Genomic DNA, 17870 nt, shown 5'->3' on the forward strand with positions numbered 1-17870 from the left:
TAGCTAGAGTGTTGGCAGGTGGGGCATACGTAATGGAAGCCCTAAATTGTCCCACAAACAGCTCACATATTTTCCTCCAAGAGCTGATAGAATTAGCAGGAAGCCTCTTGAACCAGTGGTGAGCGTCATCCCTGAGGGTGGCAGCCAATAAGCGACATTTTGTGAGGTCTGTAATTTGGTAGACCTCCATCTCAGTGTCGAACCGGCTATAGATACGTGGTAGGGGTGACTCCCTAACTCTCTTAGTAAAGGGTGACTTGACGGTAAGCTCGGCTTTCGACTTCTTATCGGCCTTCACCTTCTTTAGGGCTTCCAGCAGCTCTTCCATCTTGCACTTATCATCCCCATCATCAAGTGCCATCTCATAATCACCATCCAGGGGTTGGTCTTTCTTCTTGCTTACTTCCTCATCATTGTGTGACCCTGAACTTTCCTCATCGTCATGAATGGAGATAACTTTCAACGGCCTTTGGTTTTTATCCTTCGACCGAGCTTCACACACGGGCTTCTCCTGTCTTTGGCTGGGAGGAGCCCTGCGTTGCGAGCCTTCAGGTTCATCCCCGTTAGGGGCCTTGTTGCCAAGCCTGTGCCGCAAGTCCTGCTCGATCAGTTTCCTTCCAAGGCGGTCGAACACACTAGCAGCCTGTGAGTGTTCTCCATCATCAATTTCGGGGTTAGCTTCGTCCTCAGATTTGCCACCTTCCTTCCTACCGCCTTCTCCATCAAAATCTAGCCTGGTGGGAGTCACCTTGCTAGCCTTTTTCGACCTTGGTGATTTCCTTTTCAGAGAAGCAATTCTTCGACTCATTCTCTTTATTTTTGCCTTCATCTCCTCGCGTGTTAATTTCCCGCTCGGAACGTCGCTTTCATCTTGCGTAGCGTCTTCCGGCGTCCTGGGATTTTCAGTGTTTTCGGGAATTTCTGAAATCTCTACTCTCTAAGATCAGTAATCTCCTCCTTCTAGCGCCAAAAAGTGTTGTGAGAGGAATTGATACAACACCCCCAGAACCGTACAGCACAATTATAGGGATATTTATTACAACTACGAAAATCACGGCTAGCTCTTAGGGGCTACCGTTAACATAAACTAAAGAAAAACAAATGAATAACAAGTGTGTTTAGGGGCTGAGCTTGCAAAGAACCAAACAACGAGGCCGGAATTATGGAATTCCGTCCTACAATTGCCCGGGAATATACATCACAAAGGTTACACGTGCCTCTCTTTAGAGTGTAGAACTCGTGAGTTTATGAATCCGAATTTGTCCCTTTTCAAGGTGCCTACATACCCTATATTTATAGGGATCAAGCCCATGTAGTTCTCGATTTAGGACTCTGAAGAGATAAGCTCTTATCCCCTCTAGTTTAGGATAAAACAACCTTCTCTTAGTAGTTATGCAGCGGTATCCCACCCCAAGTAGGTCACTTGAAGCCTTCATCCTCAATATATATCCGAATATTCATGAATTATCTCCACCGATTGTAATTATCTCCATACTCCCATTCGACCTCCAACTCGTCCTCCTAGAAACAAGGAAGAAGAGTCCTGCTTGGAGTCTGCCTGCCATTCTGCCCAGGCGGCGGAAGCCCTGCCAACGGCATCCCCTAACTGCAGCCCTATAACTGCAAGCCAAGATGCACTTAGCGGTAACCCCTAGCAGAGGTGCAACTCCATTCTGATGGCAGCCTCCATTATGCTTCCAATGCAAGCCTATATACCTTCTTGCATGCTTCAATAGTTCACCCAGCCATAGTGAAGCCCAATATCATTTACCAAATAGCTCTAGTAAACCCAAATAAAGCCCAAACAATAGTATGGGCTATAAAATAGGCCTAGGGAGATTTTATGGCACAACAGAATCCATGTCCGAAAAATATATTCGGGTGATGATGTCCTCTTGAAAGCTCATAAAGATAATTATGCTTTGGTCCTGCAGGCAGATTTGTTCTTGCATAATTATAAGGTTGAGTGGATGATCAAGGATAAAAGATATTGATTAAATTAATTGTGAGAAATTAATTTAATTAATGGACATGCGATATCTTAAACATGAGGAATTTATAAGCAATTAATATGGGAGCCGAATTAAATAATTAATTTACGGAATTATGAAAGGTAGTGCAAATATTAATTCTTTAGTGGATTGAATTAATATTTAATGACATTGGGCCTGGCCCGGAATGTCATTGGAAGGCCTGACCTAATGGTCCATGATCCCTCTTGTAGCCTATATATATTTTCGTTCTCCTAAAGCTCAAAGACACACCAAAACGAATTCATCCTAGAGTTTGAGAGAGGCAGACGTTTTTCTCAAGGAGACAGCTAGGGTTTTGGGTTTTCGGAGCTTTAAGGAGAGGCACGCCTTGGGAGATTAAAGGCCACACTTCGTCCAAGGAGAATCGGGGAATACAGTAAAAGACGTGGATTTGAATCGCTTGCGCCGTAGCGATTAAGGTTAATATTCTTTTCGAACTTTTAATTAGTATCATAAAACGCAGGCCAAGGTCTGATTGTTCCTACACCTTTCTCAGCCACATTCACTTGAACACTCTGGCGAAATAATCCTTCAGCTGCCTGAAGTTCTGTCAGCAGTTCCGCAAGACTATACTGCCTCTTGTTCATATTGTAATTCAAGCGGAACTGCTCAAAACTCTTGGGCAAGCTCATAAGGATAATGTCAATCTGGGTTTCCCCATCAAGCTCAGCACCAAGGATCTCTATCTCATTCAGATGTGACATCATCTTGAGAACATGATCCCTTACAGGTGTACCTTCAGCCATCTGAGTGTTCATTAAAGCCTTCATAGCTACTTGCCTAGCAGCCCTATTCTTATCTCCAAAAAGTTCCTTGAGATTAAAGAGCATATCAGAAGCAGTGGCCATAGCCTGATGCTGATGCTGCAAAACACCCGACATTGCTGGCAGAATGTAACATCGCGACTTCTCATCAGCCTTTGTCAACTGCTTATAATACTCCTTATCCTCATCAGGAGCATCAGCAATAGGCTGCTCAGGCTTGGGTTCATAAGTTCAAAACTTGTACTCCTCAGCAGTCAACACAATGTCCAAATTACGTTTCCATTCAATATAGTTAGGTCCGGTAAGTTTGTTATCCTTAAGTATGGTGAACAGTGGATTAAAGCCCATTATATCCTGAGAATCATGCATGAAAAAATCACATTACACATAAAGAAGGGTGCATTAAAAATTAAGACCTATTGGTTCCTCTAACGATTATTAAAATTAAATGCACTAAAATTTAAACACCATAAGTTTCTGGTACGTCACGATGGGTGACATGTATACCATCTAAATTTGTTTAAACGTTACTTCGGTCCTATTACTAAACAATAAGCCACGTTGGGGTGGTCTATATTATTTTTCATAGCTAAGTGTATACCTTCATCAAATCTTAAATTATCCGAAACCTATGGAACTTGGTACGCCATGATGGGTGGCATGTATACCTTCCAATATTTTTTGAATAGAATACTTCAATTCAATATTCGTCAATGGTTTGATTTTTAGGCACTGGAGGAGTCACATCGGTCTCACTTAATACCCATAAGCCTTAGAAATCGCCCCAAATCAAAAATAAAGAAAATTCGTATTTATTCATATTAATTTAAGAAGTTTGTTCCAGTAATATCTATAACATTCTAGATGCATCGCCCTATGTTATTTCTTCGAAGTCCACATGCATACTATCATTGTTATAGCAACACAAAGAACACATAATTACACGGCAGCATACTATCATGATTAAAGCATTAATTAAAAGCATCCCTATGTCCATGTCATTCTAGCATGCGAAGGGTTAGTATCACATGGCCTAACAACATAAACAAGAAACACATAATAACAATAATCAAGAATTATGTAAATCATAATAAAAACACGATCCACTATTATGGCCCCGGAAAAACAGCTTCGAATTCATCCTTCGAAAAATTCCGGAAAACTTCGAGAGGTCGTTTGGAGGCCTAAACCGCCTCAGAATGCCTCGGAAAATTTCGAAAACCAGCTTCGAATACACCTCAACCGGGCTTTCTCGGGATGGGGTGACGTCGTCTCGTTCTGCCGTTTTCAAAAAGTGTTCGTTCGCCCAAATCGGACATCGTATGCAAAAGTTATGGCCAAAACAGTGCAGCACCCCCGAAAACAGATCGCAGCAGCGGAAGATTTCTGTTTCTTGCAGCTCCATTGATCAAACAATTACATACAAATTGTACAGATGAACTAGCCTATTCTATTACATCAGATCATAATCTAAAACAATTACAAATTGAATTACAAGATCAAACTATCACGATCAACCCTCGTGATTTACAATAGCCACGATAAACCACGTGGAATCCAAACATAACAGAATTAAAACACAGCTATAATAGTGGATAACAACCTGCATCACAGAACCACTATATACATGCATATATAATCATGATATATAATCATGACATGGACTACATATCATAAAACGCAGAATCGCAACCTGGCTCTGATGCCATTGTAGGAACAATTGGACCTTGCCCCTGTGTTTTATGATACTAATTAAAAGTTCGAACAGGAGATTAACCTTAATCGCTACGGCGCAAGCGATTCAAATCCACGTCTTCTACTGTATTCCATGATTCTCCTTGGAGGAAGTGTGGCCTTCAATCTCCCAAGGTGTGCCTCTCCTTAAAGCTCCGAAAACCCAAAACCCTAGTTGGCTCCTTGAGAAAAACGTCTGCCTCTCTCAAACCCTAGGAAGAATTCATTTTGGTGTGTCTTTCAGCTCTAGGAGAACGAGAATATATATAGCCTACAGTAGGGATCATGGACCATTAGGTCAGGCCTTCCAATGCCATTCCGGGCCAGGCCCAATGTCATTAAATATTAATTCAATCCACTAAAGAATTAATATTTGCATTACCTTTCCTAATTCCGTAAATTAATTAGTTAATTCGGCTCCCATATTAATTGCTTAGAAATCTCCCATGTTTAAGATATCGCATGTCCATTAATTAAATTAATTTCTGACAATTAATTTAATCAATATCTTTTATCCTTGATTATCCACTCAACCTTAGAATTATGCAAGAAAAAATCTGCCTGCAGGACTAAAGCATAATTATCTTTTTGAGCTTTCAAGAGGACATCATCACCCGAATATATTTTTTTAACACGGTTTCCTTTTATAGTTAATATCCCACTCTGTATATAATGTCATTACCCAATACATAAATTCGTAATTTAAAATAAATTACTTAACGTATGAATCAAGGCATGTGCATTAAATACAAGTGTCAATCACTATATCCGGATTAAGAACCTAAGCAATAATAACATCATAGAATCTTAGTTCTTTATTGTCAGAATTAAAAAAATAATTATTCTACTATTTTGATCCCGTTCAATATACACAAAGTATATAAGTATTATTCAATAGTCAAGATAAACTATTTCCAAATAATACTTCAGTCGTTCCAATGGTTTGTCTAACACCATCTGGACTGTGAACCTTTACTATATTATATAAGGAATTCGACAATCTAATCTTCCGCTATCTCATTTGATACTAGATTGTCTACAATATATACTATACAGACAATGTGAAAACATGCATTCAAAATTCTCAAATAATTGTTATATACTTCAAACGAATATTTTAGTATAACCCTAACACGAATACCCATCAAGAAGACAATAGTACTCATGACCGGCCAACCTATCAAGCATCTGATCGATGAAAGGCAACGGAAAGTTATCTTTTCTGGTGGCTTTATTGAGCTTCCGATAATCCATGCATATTCTCCAACCTGTGACTATTCGAGTCGGAATGAGCTCATTCTTCTCATTAGCTACCACAGTCATGCCTCCTTTCTTAGGCACACACTGAACAGGGCTCACCCAAGAACTATCCGAGATTGGATAAATAATGCCGGCATCAAGCCACTTAAGAATCCCCTTCTTTACCACTTCTTTCATGATTGTATTGAGTCTTCTTTGATGCTCTACAGTGGGTTACTACCCTCCTCGATCAGAATTTTGTGTTGACAATAAGAAGGACTAGTTCTCTTGATATCTGTGATAGTCCATCCAATGGCTGATTTGAACTCCCTAAGAATTCTCAAAATCTTTTCTTCCTCGATACCTGAAAGGTTAGATGCAGTAATCACTAGTAATGTAGAAGATTCGCCAAGAAAGGCATACCTTAGGTGTTCGGGAAGTTGCTTGAACTCAAGTTTAGGAGCTTCGACAACAGATGGTTTCAGCCATTCATGAGAATCTATCAACTCTGATAACCCAAGAGATTCAATTGGAGGATCCATCCTTCTTCTCCAAGGAGAAGCATTTAAGAATCGAAGGTGTTCTTCTTCCTCCTCATCGACGAATTCAGAGTCACCTGATAGAACCCTTTCCAAGATGTCAGTTTTCAGCCTGTTGTCAATTTCCGAATGAGCTTCAGCTTCGAGCACATCCACTTTAAAGCATTCCTACTCATCCGATGGAAGTTTTATACCATTGAACATGTTGAAAGTGACCATTTGATCTTGAACTCTCATTGTGAGTTCACTCTTTTGAACATCGATCAACGTCCACCCTATCGCAATGAATGGTCTTCCCAAGATGATGGGAATATTCTTATCTTCCTCAAAGTCGAGAATGACAAAATCCGGAGGGAAGATTAGCTTATCCATCTTTACCAACACATTTTCAACTATCCCCCTTGGATATGTAATCGAACGATCAGCCAGTTGCAAAGACATATTAGTAGGTTTCAACTCCGGAAGACCAAGTTGCATGAATATAGACAAGGGTATCAGATTGATGCTAGCTCCCGAATCACATAAACACTTGTCGAATGACAATTGCCCAATAGTACACGGGATCGTGAAACTTCCCGGATCCTTCAGGTTCGGGGGCAATTTCTGCTGCAACACAGTAGTACACTCCTCGGTCAAAGCTACAGTCTCCAATTCCTCATGTTTGAGTTTCCGAGATAGAATACCTTTCATGAATTTAGCATAACTCGGCATTTGTTCTAGAGCCTCCGCAAAAGGTATGTTGATTTGTAATATCTTAAAAACCTCTAGAAATTTAGCGAATTGTTTGTCGAGCTTATGCTTCTGAAGTCTCTTCGGAAAAGGGGGAGGTGGATATACTTGCTTTACCCCAATATCAGCTTTAGGACTAAACTTCTCGGCTGATTCCTTGCTTTTTTCCTCGTTGATTTCATTCTTGTCAGTGCCAACAACAGTTTTTTCACTATCAGACTTAGATGACAGCACGGGTGTTTTAAGCTGTTGATCACTCTCTTCCTTGTTTCGCTCTGTTGCTGATTATTTTTCCTTCGTAACCTTTCTAGACCTCAAGGTAACAGCCTGTACCTGTTCCTTCATCTCTTTCTTTCCCGGATTGGCCTCGGTATCACTAGGAAGAGTTCCATGTGCTTTGTTAATCAACGCGTTAGCAATCTGCCCAATCTGGTTCTCCAAAGTCTTGATTGTCACCGCTTGGCTTTTAATCATTAATTTCATCTCTTCCCATTCAGATCTTTCGTTGGAAGACTGTCCAGCCACCCCATGATTTTGTTGCTGGAATCCAAGTGGATGGAATTGCTGCTTCGGGGCAAACTGTTGTTGAAAACCAGAAGGGTTGAAAGGTCTAGCTCCTTGCTGCTGAAACTGTTGTTGCTGTTGTGGCATGAAGTTCTGATTGTTGCTCAAGCTGAAATTCGGTTGATTCTGATTATTGGGATGATAAGTGGCAGGAGCTGGCTGTTGAGACCTCTGGAAGTTGCTCACAAACTGAGCGAACTCACTAGATATAGCACACTGATCAGAAGAATGTGCACCCGCACAAAGCTCGCAAACTGAAGTTGGCTGCTGATTTCCCAGATTTGCCAAAGAATCCACCTTCATAGTAAGAGCCTTAAGCTGAGCAGCTATGGCTGAAGTAGCATCAACATCCAGAATCCCCGCTGCTTTGCCCTGATGAAGACGCTGAGTAGGATTCTGATATTCATTCGCAGCCATCATCTCGATCAATTCATAAGCCTCATCATAGCCCATAGCCCTTAGAGCTCCACCTGATGCTGCATCGAGCATTGCTCTCGATTGAGGTCCCAATCCATTATAGAAGCAATTAATCGCCATCCAATCAGGCATCCCATGATGTGGGCACTTTGGAAGCATCTCCTTGTAGCGTTCCCATGCCTCACATAAGGTTTCACCAGATAGCTGAGAGAATTGAGTGATAGCATTCCTAATTGCAGTTGTTTTGGCCATAGGGAAGAACTTAGTAAGAAATTTTTGAGCCAGCTCCTCCCATGTAGTAATAGATCCTGCAGGAAGAGAATGCAACCATCTTTTTGCTTTATCTCTCAGTGAAAATTGGAACAGCCTCAATTTGATGGCATATTAGGATCCTCAGTCGGAGAACCTCCAAACTGCACTGAGTTCTGTACCATCTGAATAGTGCTCGGTTTGATCTCGAAAGTGGTGTCCTGAATTGCTGGCCTGACAATGCTCGACTGAATGTCATTAATTTTAGGCTCGGTGAAATCCTTAAGAGTCTTAGTATCATTCGCCACTGGTGGTCGATCACCCATTGTAGTACTCACTATTGTTTCTGCTTTTGCCAATGCTTCTTTACGGGACTGAGAACGTGTTCGCATACACGTCACTCAACTACCTGAAACACACACAAACGAAATAAAAGTGAGAAAAGAGTCCAAGCCAGTGAACTTTAACGACCACTGATGACAAGCACATAAACTAAAATATAACACCGAGTCCCTGGAAGCGGTGCCAAAAAATTGTTCGCACAAAAACACGCAAGCGTACGTGGTCACAAGTAGTATAGAAATTCAATTCAGCTCGTCCCCACAGAGACTAGTGTATTCAGAAATATGCACTTATGCACCGGTGTATGGTTATTATTCAATGCTTGGACAAATAACAAATTGATTGGTTTTATCTAAATTAACTAATTGAAGTCGAATTATAACTAAGAGAATTAAAATCGAATTACTAAAGAGAATAAAACATGGGATTCTAACTTCATTATATACTTCATTCAGAGTTATGCCTTATCGATATGTGATGGTTGATAACTAATCAGATAACACGAGACTGATACACGCTAACTGTCGTTATACACGCACCATACTGTTTCACATCCACAATTAAGATAGAAGGTAAACAGACACCAATTATGCTTAGACCCTATATGTCTATAAAATTTGAAAACATAACGTATGAATATCAAGTTTTCTATCAAGATTACATTGGGCGATGCAAGATGGTTAGAATCATATCACTAATCATGTATATGGAATACATAATCCTATGTTCGCATGGCAAGTTCTAAATCAATATATCCACTGTCGCTTCAATAAAGATTAACACACAACTTAGATGTTAGCTATGCATCCAAGAAGAATAAGCACAACCAATACGAAGAAATCAAACATTTTGTTAGGTCCTGAAACGATTGTAGAAGGGGGGGTTGAATACAATTGTCACTAAAAATTGCGGCGGAATAATCTGATTTGAATTAAACTTGTTAATCAGATTTTAATTAATTAATATAACAATGTTTTAAGTCGTTATATAATTAATATGGTTCGTTTTAATGTCCACTAAAGTTCATAGAATAAATTCGACAGGATGTATTCTAGCTTAGTGATTAAAACAACCGAGTGATCAAAGCACAGAAAACTGTGGATATAACAATAGCAAGTTACAAACAACTTGAAAGCTTTTACAATGCTTGAACAACATACAAATGAAGAAGTGAAGCCATATTTATAGGCAAATCACTTGGAACTAGGTATAACAAAGAAAGGAATGACTTTCTAGCTTAGGAATGACATTACAATGGAAGATATGACATTTAAATACAAAGCCATGCCACAAAACAAAGAAGGAATGACTTATATAAGGAATGTCATACTGCCAGGGACGGTATGACTTTATTCCTTGACCACTACTCTTCATTTGGCATGACTTAACCAAAGAAAGTCATTCGGTTGAGCTTTGTATGACTTTTTAAGTCATAAACATTCAAGTCATACACACATAACAAGAATGCCTGGATAGAGGGCACGGTATGACACTATTATGTCATACCAAAGGAAGCCTGAATCAAGCACACGGTATGACTTATAATCAGAAACTCATACCGACTGAAAAAATTTAATTAAAAAGCATCAGAATGACTTTTACAAGTCATTCCTGGGAAAGTCGCATAACAGGACACGGTATGACATTTTCTGATAATGTCATACCGAGTCTTTTAATGCAAAATTTCAGTTTTAAATAATTATATAAATATTAGATAATTACTCACTTAATTATATTAATTATATAAATACATAAATTAAATTAATTCGAAGGTGAATCAATTTAATAAATGAATTATACAACTAATTTAATTATTTTGATAAGTGAAATAATTAAATAAATACTTATAAAATTATATTACTTCAGCAACAGAGACTTCTGACTTGATTAAACGTTGTAGATCTCGGTCTTGATCAAACGGCTACTTGTAGTTGATGCAGAACACTTAATCTGAGTAGCTGACACACAAATGTACTGTCTGGTTCATCTGTATCTAGCTAAATAAATATTCTTTACCAAGTAAACATTTGAGACGTGGCTTGTTCGTCGAGTCTATGTCTTCGTAGTTCTTCTTCATAAGTAACAATAGTATGGAATCTTCTGAATAAATAAAGTATTAAAACTTTATACCTTCTGGACTTCTGGATGTGCTACAAAAGATTATTTGTACACTGAGGCTTGAACATATTCAAAAACTTCTTCCAGTGATGTGCAGCAGCATCCTGAAATTCTTCGGACATATAATTTCAATAAATCACTTGACGTTCTTCGTACGGATTCCTTCAACAGTACTTGCTATTTACCTTGCTATTGTTAGGGTTATACTGAAATATTCGTTTGAAGTATATAACAATTATTTGAGAATTTTCAATGCATGTTTTCACATTGTCTGTATATTATATATTGTAGACAATCTAGTATCAAATGGGATAGCAGAAGATTAGATTGTCAGACTCCTTATATAATATAATAAAGGTTCACAGTCGCAGTGGTGTTAGACAAACCACTGGAACGGCTGAAGTATTATTTGGAAATAGTTTGTCTTGACTATTGAATAATATTTATATACTTTGTGTATATTGAACGGGATCAAAATAGTAGAATAATTGTCTCTTTAATTCTGACAATAAAGAACTAAGATTCTATGATGTTATTAATGCTTAAGTTCTTAATCCGGATATAGTGATTGACACTTGTATTTAATGCACATGCCTTGACTCATAAATTAAGTAATTTATTTTAAATTACGAATTTATGTATTGGGCAATGACATTATATACAGAGTGGGATATTGACTATAAAAGGAAACCGTGTCCGAAAAATATATTCGGGTGATGATGTCCTCTTGAAAGCTCATAAAGATAATTATGCTTTAGTCCTGCAGGCAGATTTGTTCTTGCATAATTATAAGGTTGAGTGGATGATCAAGGATAAAAGATATTAATTAAATTAATTGTCAGAAATTAATTTAATTAATGGACATGCGATATCTTAAACATGGGGAATTTATAAGCAATTAATATGGGAGCCGAATTAAATAATTAATTTACGGAATTAGGAAAGGTAGTGCAAATATTAGTTCTTTAGTGGATAGAATTAATATTTAATGACATTGGGCCTGGCCCAGAATGTCATTAGAAGGCCTGACCTAATGATCCATGATCCCTGCTGTAGCCTATATATATTCTCGTTCTCCTAAAGCTGAAAGACACACCAAAACGAATTAATCCTAGAGTCAGAGAGAGGCAGACGTTTTTCTCAAGGAGACAGCTAGGGTTTTGGGTTTTCGGAGCTTTAAGGAGAGGCACACCTTGGGAGATCGAAGGCCACACTTCGTCCAAGGAGAAATAAGGAATACAGTAGAAGACGTGGATTTGAATCGCTTGCGCCGTAGCGATTAAGGTTAATATTCTTTTCGAACTTTTAATTAGTATCATAAAACGCAGGCCAAGGTCCGATTGTTCCTACAATGGCATCAGAGCCAGGTTGCGGTTCTGCGATTTATGATATGTAGTCCATGTCATGATTATATATGCATGTATATAGTGATTCTGTGATGCAGGTCATTGTCCACTATTATGGCCGTGTTTTAACTATTCTGTTATGTTTGGATTCCACGTGGTTTATCGTAGCTGTTGTAAATCACGAGGGTTGATCGTGATAGTTTAATCTTGTAATTCAATTTGTAATTGTTTTAGATTATGATCTGATGTAATAGAATAGGCTGGTTCGCCTGTACAATTTGTATGTAATTGTTTGATCAACGGGGCTGCAAGAAACAGAGATCTTCCGCTGCTGCGATCTGTTGCCGCTGCTATTTAGGGTAACTTTTGCATACGATGTCCGATTTGGGCGCATAATACCTTTTCGGGGACGGCAGAACTAGACGGACATGCTCCAAATTGACGAATATAAATTATGTATACGTCACCCATCGTGGCATGTAATTTATGGTGCCTAGAATGTTATAGATATTACTGGAACAAACTTCTTGAATTAATACGAATAGATACGAATTTTCTTTATCTCTGCTTTGGGGCGATTTCTAAGGCTTATGGGTATTAAGTGAGACCGATGTGACTCCTCCACTGCCTAGAAGTCAAACCAGACACGAATATTGAATTGAAGTATTCTATTCGAGAAATATTGGAAGGTATACATGCCGCCCATCGTGGCGTACCAAGTTCCATTGGTTTCGGGTAATTTAAGATTTGATGATGGTATACACTTAGCTATGAAAAATAATATAGACCACCCCAACGTGGCTTATTGTTTAGTAATAGGACCGAAGTAACGTTTAAACAAATTTAGGTGGTATACATGTCACCCATCGTGACGTACCAGAAACTTATGGTGTTTAAACGTTAGTGCATTTAATTTTAATAATTGTTAGAGGAACCAATAGGACTTAATTTTTTATGCACCCTTCTTTATGTGTAATGTGATTTTTTCATGCATGATTCTCAGGATATAATGGGGTTTAATCCACTGTTCACCATACTTAAGGATAACAAACTTACCGGACCTAACTATATTGAATGGAAACGTAATTTGGACATTGTGTTGACTGCTGAGGAGTACAAGTTTTGCACTTATGAACCCAAGCCTGAGCAGCCCGCTGCTGATGCTCCTGATGAGGAGAAAGAGTATTATAAGCGGTGGACAAAGGCTGATGAGATGTCGCGATGTTACATTCTGGCAGCAATGTCGGGTGTTTTGCAGCATCAGCATCAGGCTATGGCCACTGCTTCGGATAGGCTCTTTAATCTCAAGGAACTTTTTGGAGATCAGAATAGGGCTGCTAGGCAAGTAGCCATGAAGGCTTTAATGAACACTCAGATGGCTGAAGGTACACCTGTAAGGGATCATGTTCTCAAGATGATGTCACATCTGAATGAGATAGAGATCCTTGGTGCAGAGCTTGACGGGGAAACCCAGATTGACATTGTCCTTATGAGCTTGCCCAAGAGTTTTGAGCAGTTCCGCTTGAATTACAACATGAACAAGAGGCAGTATAGTCTTGCAGAACTGCTGACAGAACTTCAGGCAGCTGAAGGATTATTTCGCCAGAGTGTTCAAGTGAATGTGGCTGAGAAAGGTTCTTCCTCTAAGCCGAAAGGCAATAAGAAGAAGAAAAAGGCTCAGACACAGCAAGCTGTGAAGGCAGTGGGGGTTCAAGGTGGTGTGAAAAAGCCTAAGGGGAAGTGCTACCGGTGCAAGCAGTCGGGTCACTGGAAAAAGGATTGTCCTCTTCCTAAGAAGACAAACAATACTGGTATGTCTCTTTCTCTAGTTACAGAAACATTTATAGCGGCTATATCTACGAGCACTTGGTGTGTAGATACTGGAGCCACTGATCATGTTTGTAACTCTATGCAGGGGTTCCAGCAATCCAGAATGCTTAGAGATGGCGAGATATACGTGTTCATGGGAGATGCTACGAAAGTAGCAGTAGTTGCAGTAAGAGTTATTCATTTATCTTTTGGTTCTGATAGGATTTTGGTTTTGAACAATTGTCTTTATGTACCTTCTTTTAGAATGAATTTGATTTCGGTTTCTAAACTTGCTATGGATGGTTATAATGTTTGTTTGGATCGTAATGTTTCTATTATGATGAATAAACGGATTATATGTTCTGGTACATTGCAAGACAATTTGTATATAATTAATCCTAGTCAACCCGCACTGCAACTACAACATAGGGTATTGAACAACACATCTTCTACCTCTAATAAAAGAAAGGAACCTTCTAGTTTGAACCAAACATATCTTTGGCACTTGAGATTAGGTCATATTAACTTGAGGAGGATTCAAAGACTGGTAGTAGACGGGCCTTTAGGCTCATTGGCAGTGGAGCCATTTCCAGTTTGTGAATCCTGCTTGGAAGGTAAAATGACCAATAGGCCTTTTAAGGCAAAGGGGAATAGAGCCAAAGAAGTGTTAGGATTGGTTCACTCTGATTTATGTGGACCTATGAATATCCAAGCAAGAGGTGGTTATGAATATTTCGTCACTTTTATTGACGATTATTCTAGATATGGATACGTTTATTTGTTGCACCGTAAGTCTGAGTGCTTTGAGAAATTCAAAGAGTACAAAGCTAAAACGGAGAAGCGACATAATAAAAGTATCAAGTCACTACGATCTGATCGTGGTGGCGAATACTTGCTTGGGGAATTCAGGGAATATTTATCAGAGAATGGGATAGAGTCCCAGTTGACTGCACCAGGCACACCCCAGCAGAACGGTGTAGCAGAGAGAAGGAACTGGACTCTTTTAGAGAGTGTTAGATCGATGATGAGTTATTCGGATTTACCCAAGTCCTTTTGGGGACATGCCTTAGAGACAGCAGCTTATCTTCTGAACTTAGTACCTTCTAAGTCGGTTCCTAAAACCCCTTTAGAATTGTGGACCGGGGACAAACCGAGTCTGAGACACATTCGGATATGGGGTTGTCCAGCACATGTGCTGAACAAGAACGCGACTAAGCTAGAACCTCGTACAGAAGTAAAGTTGTTTGTAGGCTACCCCATGGGAACAAAAGGTTATTTATTTTATAGTCCTAAGGATCGGGATGTCACTGTTAGCACCAATGCAAGATTCTTAGAGGAAGACTATATAATGAATCACAAACCCATGAGTAGTATCGTTTTAGAGGAATTAGTGGGAGGGACGAATAATGAACCTGTAGTACAAGTAGAACAACCACAGCAGACTGTGCAACCGGTCACTAATACCGCACCAGTTCCTCGTCGTAGTGGGAGGGTTGTTCGACAGCCCGACAGATTCATGTTTTTGGGAGAGTCTTCGGACTTGGTCTCTGGTGAACATGATGATGATCCCCGGACATACGAAGAGGCAATACAGGACAAAGATGCAAGTCTTTGGCAAAAGGCAATGAATTCTGAGATGGAATCTATGTATTCTAATCAGGTTTGGGAGCTCGTGGAACCACCCAAAGGTGTAAAACCTATTGGATGTAAGTGGGTCTACAAGAAAAAGAGGGGATCAGACAAAAAGGTGAAAGCCTGGAAAGCAAGACTTGTTGCGAAAGGGTATACTCAGAAAGTAGGTATCGATTATGAGGAAACCTTTTCGCCAGTAGTCATGCTTAAGTCAATCCGTATTCTTTTATCTATAGCAGCTCATCTCGATTATGAGATTTGGCAAGTGGATTTCAAGACAGCTTTCCTTAATGGAAATCTTGAGGAAACCATCTATATGCAGCAACCAGAGGGATTCATTAAAGAAGGCCAAGAGCATCTTGTATGTAAGCTGAAGAGGTCTATTTATGGACTTAAACAAGCTTCTAGGTATTGGAACATTCGCTTTGATCAGGCAGTCCAGTCATATGGATTTGATCAATGTCCAAGCGAAGCATGCGTGTATAAGAGATGTGAGGGAAATGCAGTGGTTTTTCTAGTGCTTTATGTTGATGACATTTTACTCATTGGGAACAATGTTAAGATCTTGTCTTCAATAAAGGCATGGTTGTTCAAACAATTTGAAATGAAGGACTTAGGTGAAGCAGCATACATCCTTGGGATCAAACTTATAAGGGATCGCAAGAAAAGGATGTTGGCTTTATCTCAGGAGCCCTATATAGATGACGTATTAGCTCGTTTTAACATGCAGGACTCCAAGATGGGTAATTTACCCTTCAGACATGGAGTTACTCTATCAAAGAGGCAATGTCCTTCGACACCTAAGGAGATAGAGAACATGAAGGCAGTTCCTTATGCTTCGGCATGTGGGAGCCTAATGTATGCAATGTTATGTACGAGGCCTGATATCTGCTTTGTCGTGGGCATGGTTAGCAGATACCAGTCAAACCCAGGACAAGAACATTGGAGTGCCGTAAAAGCAATACTCAAGTACCTGCGAAGGACTAAGGAGTATATGCTGGTTTACAAGTCCTCTGATTTAGTGCCTCTGGGATATACTGATTCGGATTTCCAGACAGATAAGGATAAGAGAAAGTCCACCTCGGGATGTGTTTTTACTTTGGGAGGTGGAGCCGTAATATGGAGGAGTGTGAAGCAGAAATGCATCGCGGACTCAACCATGGAAGCCGAATATGTGGCAGCCTCGGAGGCAGCCAAAGAGGCTATATGGTTCCGAAACTTCCTGCTGGATTTGGATGTGGTTCCTAATCTGCCACAGCAAATCACGATTTATTGTGATAACACTGGTGCTGTGGCGAATACCAAGGAACCACGGGCCCATAAGGCAGCGAAACACATAGAGCGTAAGTATCACCTCATACGACAGTTCGTTAAGCGAGGAGATATCATTGTGGCTGATATAGCATCAAAGGATAACCGGGCAGATCCTTTCACGAAGAGCTTACCAGCTAAGGCTTTTCAGGAGCACGTGGAAGCGATAGGAGTCAGATACTTTGTCACATAGTTATATATAGTTGGTAGTGGATTGCTTGTAATAGACACTGATATACTCAAAGAATATCTTGAGTATAAGTGGGAGATTGTTAGGGTTATACTGAAATATTCGTTTGAAGTATATAACAATTATTTGAGAATTTTCAATGCATGTTTTCACATTGTCTGTATATTATATATTGTAGACAATCTAGTATCAAATGGGATAGCAGAAGATTAGATTGTCAGACTCCTTATATAATATAATAAAGGTTCACAGTCGCAGTGGTGTTAGACAAACCACTGGAACGGCTGAAGTATTATTTGGAAATAGTTTGTCTTGACTATTGAATAATATTTATATACTTTGTGTATATTGAACGGGATCAAAATAGTAGAATAATTGTCTCTTTAATTCTGACAATAAAGAACTAAGATTCCATGATGTTATTAATGCTTAAGTTCTTAATCCGGATATAGTGATTGACACTTGTATTTAATGCACATGCCTTGACTCATAAATTAAGTAATTTATTTTAAATTACGATGTTACATATTTGATGATGTCATAGGTATCTAACTTGTTTAGTGTGCAGAAGCAAATATCAGAGTTTAGCTGGAAATCAGAGTTTAACGACTGACAGCTGGATCAGAGTTTAAGCAATGATCAGAGTTTGCAGGCGGCTGATTTTCAGGAGCATATCTGACTAAGTAAGGAAGATAAAGATCAAGAGAGATTGTGCAGATCAGGACAGCAGAAGGATAGCTACTGATTAGATTATTTTAGGAAGCAGATAATTATAAATCAATCAGTAGATATCATGTAACTGTGTATATAAACACAGCTTAGGGTTTACTCTAGATGAGTTATCAATTGAATAT

General features: G+C 39.3%; 1 non-coding gene across 1 annotated transcript; it reads left to right on the forward strand.

Moving 5' to 3' along the window:
- Nucleotides 1-8149: 8149 nt before the first annotated feature.
- On the forward strand, nucleotides 8150-8256 carry LOC135152541 (small nucleolar RNA R71). Its single transcript, XR_010291716.1, has one exon. It is a non-coding gene; the product is annotated as a small nucleolar RNA R71 (small nucleolar RNA).
- Nucleotides 8257-17870: the final 9614 nt, after the last annotated feature.

This window comes from Daucus carota, chromosome 4 (assembly GCF_001625215.2).
Source record: "Daucus carota subsp. sativus chromosome 4, DH1 v3.0, whole genome shotgun sequence".
NCBI lineage: Eukaryota > Viridiplantae > Streptophyta > Magnoliopsida > Apiales > Apiaceae > Daucus > Daucus carota.